This window comes from Leopardus geoffroyi, chromosome A1 (genome assembly GCF_018350155.1).
Source record: "Leopardus geoffroyi isolate Oge1 chromosome A1, O.geoffroyi_Oge1_pat1.0, whole genome shotgun sequence".
Lineage (NCBI taxonomy): Eukaryota > Metazoa > Chordata > Mammalia > Carnivora > Felidae > Leopardus > Leopardus geoffroyi.
In genome coordinates, this window is record NC_059326.1 from 160970857 (window position 1) to 160981203 (window position 10347).

The 10347-nt window shown below is 34.5% G+C and overlaps 1 long non-coding RNA gene across 2 annotated transcripts in view; it reads left to right on the plus strand.

Annotated features, from left to right (window-relative positions):
* Nucleotides 1-730, plus strand: part of LOC123603729 — a 35283-nt gene extending 34553 nt beyond the window's left edge. Inside the window, exon 5 of one of the 2 annotated variants that reach the window (XR_006714981.1) lies at nt 684-696. This is a non-coding gene — a long non-coding RNA (uncharacterized LOC123603729). Of the gene's footprint in view, nt 1-683 lie in introns of both variants that reach the window. The other variant, XR_006714985.1, reaches the window with a different exon arrangement.
* The last annotated feature ends 9617 nt before the right edge of the window (nt 731-10347 follow it).

The window sequence follows — 10347 nt, forward strand, 5'->3', positions numbered from 1 at the left end:
CCAATTTGCAATTGCATCAAAAAGAATTTAGAAATAAATTTAACTGGGGAGATGAAAGTCCTGTACAATGAAAGCTGTAAGACATTGGTGAAAGAAATTGAAAAAAGACAAATAAAAAGATATCCCATGGTTATATATTGCAAAAATTACTATGACCCACATATTATATCCCATTAACATTACCATATTACTCAAAGTGATCTACAGATTCAATTAAATCTCTATCAATATTCCAGTGGCATTTGTCACGGAAATAGAACAAGTCTAACACTTGTATGGAACCACAAAAGACCCTGAAGAATCAAAGAAATCTTGACCACCCCCCCCATAAACAAACACAAAACACAAACAAAAAAAACTAAAGCAAAAAACAAAACTGAACACATAATTGATTTCAAACTACATTACAAAGCTACAGTAATCAAAACATTATAGTACTGGCATTAAAAAGGGACACATATCAATGGAATAGAATAGACAGCCCAGAAATAAGCCTATGCATATATAGTCAATTAACTACAAAGGAGTCAAGAATATACCATGAAAAGATAGTCTCTTCAATAAGTGGTGCTAGGAAAACTGCACCACTATTTAACACCATATACAAAAACTAACTCAAGGTGCTTTGAAGACTTGAACATAAAACCTGAAACTATAAAAGTGTTTTTTTTTTAATTTTTTAGGCTTATTTATTTAAGTGTGAGTGGAGGAGTGGCAAAGAGGGAGACAGAATCCCAAGCAGGCTCTGCCCTGCCAGCACAGAACTCAACATGGGGCTTGAAGTCATGAAACTATGAAATCATGTCCTGAGCTGAAACCAAGAGCTGGATGCCCAACTGACTGAGCCACCCAGGTGCCCCGAAACTATACAACTTATAAAAGAAGACATAGGCTGTAAGGACCTGGATATCAGTCTCAGTGATGATTTTTCAGTTGTGAAATAAAAAGCAAAGGAAACAAAAGCAAAAAAAAACAAGTGGAACTGCCTCAGACTGAAATCTTTCTGCAGAGTGAAGGAAAGCATCAACAAAATGAAAATGCATCCTATGAAGTAGGAGAAAATATCTGAAAATTGTATCCAAGAAGGTCTTAATATCCAAAAATACATTAAGAACTTATACATCAGTTGGGAAAAAATAAACTGATTAAAAAATGGGCAGAGAGACCAAGTAGACGTTTTTCCAAAGAGAACAAATAGATAACAGGTAGATGAAAAGACACTCAACATCACTAATTACCAAGAAAAGGAAATCAAAACCACAATGATCTCACACCTATTAGGATGGCTATTATCAAAAAGATGAGAAGTAACTAATGTTGAAGAGGAGGTGGTGAAAAGGAAACCCTTGTGCACTGTTGAGGGGAATGTAAATTGGTGTAGTCACTATGGAATAAAGTATGGAGTTCCCATTAAAAATTAAAATAGAACTACTATATGATCCAGAAATTCCACTTCGGTGTATTTATCTGAAGGAAATGAAAGCACTAACTCGAAAAGATATATGCCCTGCCATAGTTATTACAGCATTATTTACAAAAGCCAAGACATGGAAACAACCTAAGTGTCCATCAATGGATGAATGGATAAAAAATGTGATATGTATTTATAGTGGACCTTACATATATATTTATACACACACATACACACGCACACACACTCACATAACTGAATATTATGTAGCCATAAAAAACAATCTCTGATACTATAGATGGGCCATGATGACTTTATGCTAAGTGAAACAAGCGAGAGAAAAACAAACTGTAAGATCTCATTTATATGTGCAATCTAAAACAAAACACCTCATAGAGAACAGATTGGTGGTGGCCAGAAGAAGGGGATGGGGGTGGGCAGAATGGGTGAAAGGGGTCAAAAGATATAAACTTCCAACTGTAAATTAAAGGTTGTGGATGTAATGTACAGCATAGTGTCTATAGTTAATACTGTATTGTATATTTGAAAGTTGCTGTGGGAATAAAATTTGAAAGTTCTCATCACAAGAACTGTGTTGTAATGCATATTACCTCGAATTATTGTAGTGATTATTTCACAGTATATAAATATTAAAACGTTATTTTGTACACTTGAAACTAATGTTATATGTTAATTATACCACAGTAAAAGAAAAGGAATAGGGACGTCTGGGCGTCTCAGTTGGTTTAGAGTCCACTTTTAGCTCAGATTATGATTTTATGGTTTGTGAGTTTGAGCCCCACCTCAGGCTCTGTGCTGATAGCTGGGAGCCTGCTTCAGATCCTCTGTCTCCTTCTTTCTCTCCTCCTCTCCTGCTTGCACATGCTCTCTCTCCAAAATAAATAAAATTAAAGAAAAAATAATAATACATACACTGACTTGGACTCATCCATTTGAAATCATCATTCTGCTACAATTTTAAAGGAAGTTAATGAAAACCTAGGTTATATTTTATTTCAATTGTACAATTTTCTATATATTTAAATGTAAACCAGATGCTCCTTAACCTATATAGACTTATATTCCATATAGTAATGAATTGAACTTAAATTCAACTGACCCAAAGTGACAGGCTCTACTCCCTCTTAATCATTAAACCCTAAAGCAAACATTGAATGACAATATTTAAAATTATTGTTGTTTTTAAATGGAAAGCCCTTTCCAAATTAGGTGACCATCCAAAAACAAACCTAGAGCGTATTACTCGATAAGATTTAAAGCCGCTTTAAATGATCACTGGAGTGTGCATCGATTTTCAAGGTTCTAAAAGGTAAATAATTCCTATCTTGGCATTTATTCTGAAGAATCCCTATGTTAAGAAAATTATTTTATCCTAAGTTTACATGTTATATCAGACCAAGAATGTTTATTTTTTAAGTTAAATTTTTATAGTAGAAATATTTCTTAGGTTTTCCTCATTCTATCGGTTTAATTAAGAATATTAAATAATTATGTTGTCACCTAAAATACTTAAATTTGAAAGGCTAACAACATGATTTACCCTATGTCCTCTTTTTAATAAGGGTCCTTATTTCTAAGCATCCATGCTTTGATTTTCAGCATTTTAATTTGCAAAAGTCACTACGGGAGGTTTGTGTACAGAGAGATTGTGTCCTTTTATAATGTTGACATTATGTTTTAAATTTTTAATGTAGGTTTGCAGTAACTCAGTTTGAAAATTGGATGAAATCAACGCTCCCACAAACTAAATTTTTCATTAACTTAGTGGAAAGCCTAAGGATGTCTATAGTTGCCAATATACAGTTACATTTTCCTATTTATCTATTCAAACAGTTCCAGAAAAGGTGAGATTGAATTTTAACAGTGGTTGGGATGCTGTAGATATCTATCACTAGAAGGATAAAATAGTCTTTTGCAATGATTTTACTGCAAGCCAAGAAGAGCAATCAGAAATATTAATTATGACAGAAAGTGAGTGCTGTTAGACATAGGTCTTTTTTTTTTAATGTTTATTTATTTTGAGAGAGAGTGAGTGAGAGGAGGAGCAGAGAAAGAGGGAGAGAGAGAGATTCCTAAGCAGGCTCTGTGCTGTCAGTGTGGAGCCCGACCTGGGGCTTGATCTCACAAAATGCAAGATCATGACCTGAGCTGAAATCAAGAGTCAGACACTCAACCAACTGAGCCATCCAGGTGCCCCAGATAATAGGTCTTAAATAGCTTTGGAGTCTTAGTTTTACTTAAGGAAATACAAGGAAAAAGTGCAGATGCACAAAGAATATTTTTCTTTAATGGGAAATTGTTTTTTTTTTTTTTTTTAGTTTTATTTTATACATCTCCCCATAACATAGCTGGTCAAAATAATCACTATTTAAACTATTGTTTTAAAAATTCTATATTCTATTACTTTTAAACATAGGAATGTCTTAGAAAATTACATAAACTAAGGTAGACAGTAAGTACAATAGAAAAACAGCCACTTGTTTTTGGGTTTTTTGTTTTGTTTTGTTTTCCCCAACATGGACCCCAGTAATACTTCTCCAATTAGCACAGGGTCTAATGTTGGGCAAGTGACACATTTCTTATACCAGAAGGTTTATATACAAATGAAGCTCTTGGATTAGGAGATATCCATGATCTTGTAAACTTTAAACCTCGCTACACAGCTTCCTATTTACTTTCTGCAGTGGTAAAAGTTAAAAGCCTCATAACCTTTCTATTTCTATGGTCAAAACTAATTGAAACAATCCATAAACACTTTCAAGTTGAAAACAACATCATTTATTGAAGCAGTGTAGTTCACTATTTGTGAACTATCATAGATCTATCATAGATCTAATGTGACACTTGCCTAGGTGATATCAAAACTACATGTAGTGTTTTCTTACAAGTGACTCTGAGAGACTCCATTATACCACAATACACCAGACTCTTACTAGACTCAAATAAAGACTATTTCCTAAACAAGGAACACTGGGACTTATTTTAATAAACTAAGTTCAGGCCTATTAGGAATTTATGCTTAATTAGCTCAACTTAGGTGAACCCCCACCCCCATCCCTCTTCCTGCACTTAAAAATTCCTAATTGTACCACTTAGCAAACCATGCAATCACTTCCATCATGGGTTTCCTTCTCTTGGAATTAATAGACCTAGTTTCATGCGTATGTTTTGTTGTTGTTCTTTGTTTTGTTTTGTTCTTACCTTCAGTAATCTTACACTTTAACAGTATAAAGGAGCCACTCATATTTCTTCATAAGTTTCACTCACAAGTACTGTGCTACTTGTCAACAGAAAGTGAAAACATTAGCTCTCATGGGTTCTTTTTTGCTCAGCTTAGTCTTCTGGTGGTCCCACACTGAGCGAGTCTTCTATAGAGAATTATAGTCTCCTGTGAGAGTTTAATTCATTAAGGCATTTTTCATTTTTTCCCTTAAAATGTCTGTTTTGCTTAGTTTTCTTTTTGTCATTTTGGCAGGAGAAGAGAAACTAGTGCAGACTTTTTCAGAATTTGTGTTTTTCATCTGTAAAAGAAAATCTTTCTGTGTCTATTCTATGTGAAACATGGTACCGCCAAGTTTTAAACAAGTTTTTCATGCTTTTAAATAGAGTGTTAATATGGTTTTACAAATATAAAAAGGGAGAAATTTGTATATGATATTTCAAGTAAAATGAATCATTTAAATTAGAGTATTTTGATAATATAATTTTGCCCTGGTTTTACCAGAGTATAAAAATGTAAGTGTCAGGGTGCCTGGGTGGCTCAGTCGGTTAAGCAGCCAACTTCTGCTCAGGTCATGAACTCTTGGTCCATGAGTGAGAGCCCCGCATTGGGCTCTGTGCTGACAGCTCACAGCCTGGAGCCTGCTTTGGATTCTGTGTCTCCCTCTCTTTCTGCCCCTCCCTCTCCCCTCTCTTTCTCTCTCAAAAATAAATGAACATTAAAAAAATGTAGGTGTAATCTAGGTTGTGCAATATTTACTGTCTTATAGAAAACATAAATAATCAAAACTTCCTATTCTCTATAACAAATTTACTAGGTTTAGGCTACTTTAATTTCATAGATGTTTAAGATTAACCTAAGGATTTATTAACAGTGAAAAATGTAAATTATGAATCCAAACAAATTGAATTATAATATCCAGTATCTTCACAAATTAGATTATTTCTGGTAGCTTCAGACATGGTAAAATTTACATGAAACTACAGAGTTTCCTTAATAGAATTACTTAGACCAAATGCCATATTCTGTAGGATGGTTTTTAAATCAGTGCTAAATGAATTGTTCTTTAGGGATACCTTAAATCTAATTTCTGAGATACCTATTTGGCTTTGAAAATCTGAGAGATCTTATTGATTGGATGGTTTTAATTAAGAAGAAATGCAATAAAATCAAATTCCTAAGATGGAGAGAATAAGCATTTAGACTTATGCAATAGCTATTTATTATATTCTTTCTTATATCTTAAGTACTTTGTTCTTTTTTATCTTTAAATTTATCTTATTTTTTTGTTATAAGAACACTTATCCTGAGATCTACCTTTCTAACAATGTTTTGAGTGTATAATGTAGTAAGTACTGTTGACTATAGACACATGTTTTATGGCTTATCTTTAGAATTTACTCATCTTGCATAAGTAAAATTTTATACCCAATTAACATCAACTCCCAAACACCCCCTCCCCCAGGACCTAGCAACCACCATTCTATGATCTATGACTCTATTTTAGGCATCTCAAATAAATTTGAATCATAGTTTTCTGTGACTGGCTGATTTCACATAGCATAATGTCCTCCAGGTTAATACATGTTGTTGCATATGACAGGATTTTCTCCTTTTTAAGGCTGATTAATATTCTGATCGTATGTATATATCCAAGATTCTTTAGCCATGCAGGTCTTGAAGAACCTTCAGGTTGTTGCCATATGTTGGATAGTATGGATAATGCAATGAACCTGAGAGTGCATAAATCTCTTTGAAATCTTGACTTCACTTATTTTGGATATATATCCAAAATTGACATTTCTGGTTCATATGATCTGTTTTTATTTTATTTCTTAAAAGTTTTTCTTTTTTAATATTTATTTATTTTTGAGAGACAGAGTGTGAGCAGTAGAGGGGCAGAGAGAGACGGGAGACACAGGACAAGAAGCAGGCTCCAGGCTCTGAACTGTCAGCACAGAGCCCAACACAGTACTAGAACCCACAAACTGTGAGATCATGACCTGAGTGAAGTCAGACTGTTACCAAATGAGCCACCCAGGCGCCCCCGTATGATCTGTTTTTAATCTTTTTAGGAAGCCCCATATTATTTTCCATAGTGCTAAACCATTTTACATTTCCACCAAGAGAGCATAAGGGTTGCCTTCTCTTCACATCTTTGCCAACTGTTCTGGTCTTTTTCATAATAGCCATCTTAACAGGTGTGAGGTGATATCTCATTATGGTTTTTATTTGCATTTCCCTCATAAAGAGTGATGTTGAGCACTTTTTCATATACTTGTTACCTGTTTGTATGTCCTCTTTGGAAAAATGTCTATTCAGTTCCTCTGCCCATTTCTAATCAGATTATTTGTGGGGTTTGTTTTGCTATTGAGTTGTATGAGTTCTTAATATATTTTCAATATTGACACTTTCTTAGATACCATTTGGAAATATTTTCTCCCCTTCTATAGGTTGCCTTTTCTTTTTGTTGGCCATTTCCTTTGCTTTGCAGAAACTTTTCAGTATGATGTAGTCCCACTTGTTTATTTTTGCTTTTGTTGCCTTTGCTTTTGTTGTCAAACCCAAGATTAATCATTAATACTGACATTAAGGAGTTTTCTTCTAGGAGTTTTATGGCTTTAGGTTTCACATTCAAATCTTTAATCCACTTTGAGTGATTTTTGTGTATGGTGTATGATAGTGGTCCAGTTTCATTCTTCTTCTTCTTCTTCTTCTTCTTTTTTTTTTTTTTTTACAATTTATTTATTTTGAGAGAGAGAGAGAGAGAGAGCGCAAACAGGGGAGTAGCAGAGAGAGAATCTCTGACATCACAGGGCTCAGGGCTCAATCTCATAAACTATGAGATCGAGAGTCATTTACCTGACTGAGCCACCTAGGCATGCCTAGGTTCATTCTTTTCATGGGGCTGTCCACATTTCACAACACCATTTATTGAAAAGACTATTTTTCCTCATTGTGTATTCTTGGCTACTTGTAGTAAATTAATTGACCAAATATTCCTAGGTTTATTTCTGGGCCTTCTATTATGTTACTTTGATCTATGTGTCTGCTTTTATCCCTATAACATACTGTTTTGTTTATTATAGCTTTGTAATGTAGCTTGAAGTGAGGAAGCATGATGCCTTCACCATTTACCTTTCTCAAGATGGCTCTGATTATTCAGGATCTTTTGTGGTTCCATACAAATACTAGGATTATTTTTTTGTATTTATGTGAAAAATGCCATTGGGTTTTTTTTTTTTTTTAATCAGGATTGGATTGAATATGTAGACTGATTTGGATAGTATTGACATTTTCACAGTATGAATTCTTCTAATCCATGAGCAGTATAACTGCTGATGCTTTAGGCTGAGGCCTCAAATAATTCACAAGCTGAGTGACAGTATAGTTTTCTTATGTATATGTATGGTTTTAAGATAATTTCCAATGACTTGTTTTTGGATTCACTGATTGTTCATCTATTCAATCAAGTCTGTGGTTGAAGCTTTCCATTGAATTTTTCAATACAGTTATTGTATTTTTCAGTTTCAGAATTTGGTTTATTTATGTTTTTTCTTTGTTGATAGTCTTATTTTGTTCATGCATCAGTATCCTTGATTTTGTTTAGTTGTCCATCTGTGTTCTCTTGTAGTTCACTATTAAGAAGATTATTTTGCATTATTTTTTAGGCAATTCGTAAATATCCATTTCTTTGAGTAGGTTATTAGGAATTTATTTTGTTCCTTAGGCTGTGTCATATTCCCTTTATTCTTCAAGTTCCTTGCTTTGCATTGGTTTCTGTGCATTTGAAGAGACAGCCATCTTTCTTGGACTTTATGGATTTTCTCTAATAGGGAAAAAGCTTAACCATTCAACATGACTAGAAATTTTTGGAAACTCTCAAACCTTTTCTATGCATGTATATACTGTATTCTTTCCCTCCCTTTGGAGAAGTCTCCTTAACTTACAAGCCATGGTAGCCACAGGAGGCAACCTGCCCAATTCCCCCAGTGCCAGGGACTGCAAGTCCACAACATTGGAAGCCCATTCCTCTCTTCTCCTGGGGAGGTCTCAGGGTTGTGTGACTGTCCATAGTCTCTCAGAACTGTGCCACCTACCATAAGCTAACATTCTTTTCCCTTGTTCTTAGCTGCCCACAGACTGTGCTCCTATGACATAAGACAGAAACAAATACCACAGGCCAAAGTGATCTCTCTCAGTACTGAGTACTGGAAAAGATAACATACACGTACAAAAATAAATAAACCTTTGTGGTATTTCATACTGGTTTTCCTTTCACCACTGCAAATTTTAAAAAGTAAATTAATTAAAATAAAACAAAAAAAAAACCTTTAGGTAGAATTCACTGACTATAAATAGTTCTCTGTTTTTTTCTCAGATTTACTATATCCATTTTTAATAGACTATTTTTAAAGTAGTTTTAGTTTCACAGTAATGCTGATAAAAAAGTATACATAATTCCCACATACCACCTGCTCCAACACATGCATAGTCTCCTCCATTAACAACATCCCCCATCCGAACCAGCACATTTATTATAATCAATGAACCTACATTGAAACATTGTCACTCAAAGTTTATAGTTTACCTTAGGGTTCACTCTTGGTGTTGTACATCTGTGGATTTGACAGATGTATACTAACATATATCCATCATTAGGGTATCATACAGAATGGTTTCACTGCCCTAAAAATTCTCTGTGTTCCACCTATTCATCTGCCCCTCCCCACAACCTGTGGTAACGATTGACCCTTTCACTATCTTCATAGTTTTGCCTTTTCTAAAACAACACACAGGTGACATCATATAGTATGTAGCCTTCTCAGATTGGTTTATTTCATTTAATAATATACATCTAAAGTTTCTCCCTGTCTTTCATGATTTAGTAGCCTGTTCCTTATTAGCATTAAATAACATTCCATTGTCTGGATGTACCACAGTTTATTTCTCCATTTGCCTATTGAAGGAAGTCTTGGTTGTTTTTACATTTTGGCTATTATAAACAAAGATTCTGTAAACATAAGTATACATGTTTTTGCATAGACTTAAGTTTTCAGCTCATGTGGGTAAATGCCAAGAAGCACCATTGCTAGATGGCAAAGTAAATGTTTACTTTTGTAAGAAATAGCTAAACTGTCTCCCAAAGTGGTTGTACCATTTTGTATTCCCACCAGCAATGAATGGGAGTTCCTGTTGCTCCACATCCTAACCAATATTTGGTGTTGTCAGTGTTTTATCAGTTTTTGCTTTGTGTGTAGCATTATTTCATGGTTATTTTAATTCACAATTCTCTATATGGAGAAAATGGAACCCTTATGCACTGTTGGAGGGAATGTACACTGGTGAAACCACTATGCAAAACAGTATGGAGTTTTCTCAAAAAATTAAAAACATAAACACCATATGATTCCGTAATTCCACTACCCTGTATTTACCACCCCCCACACCAAAAATAAAACCACCAACGTGAAAAGATGTATGCACTCATAGGTTTACTGCAGCATTATTTACAATAGCCAAGGTATGGAAACAACCCAGGTGGACATCAATAGATGAATAATCAAGGAAGACAGAGTGCCACAGGGAATAGGAACAACCAGTAGAAGCTGGAGAAGTCCAGGAAATGGATTCTTCCCTGGAGCCTCCACAAAGAAATGCAGCCCTGCTGACATCTTAGTTTTAGGCCAATGAG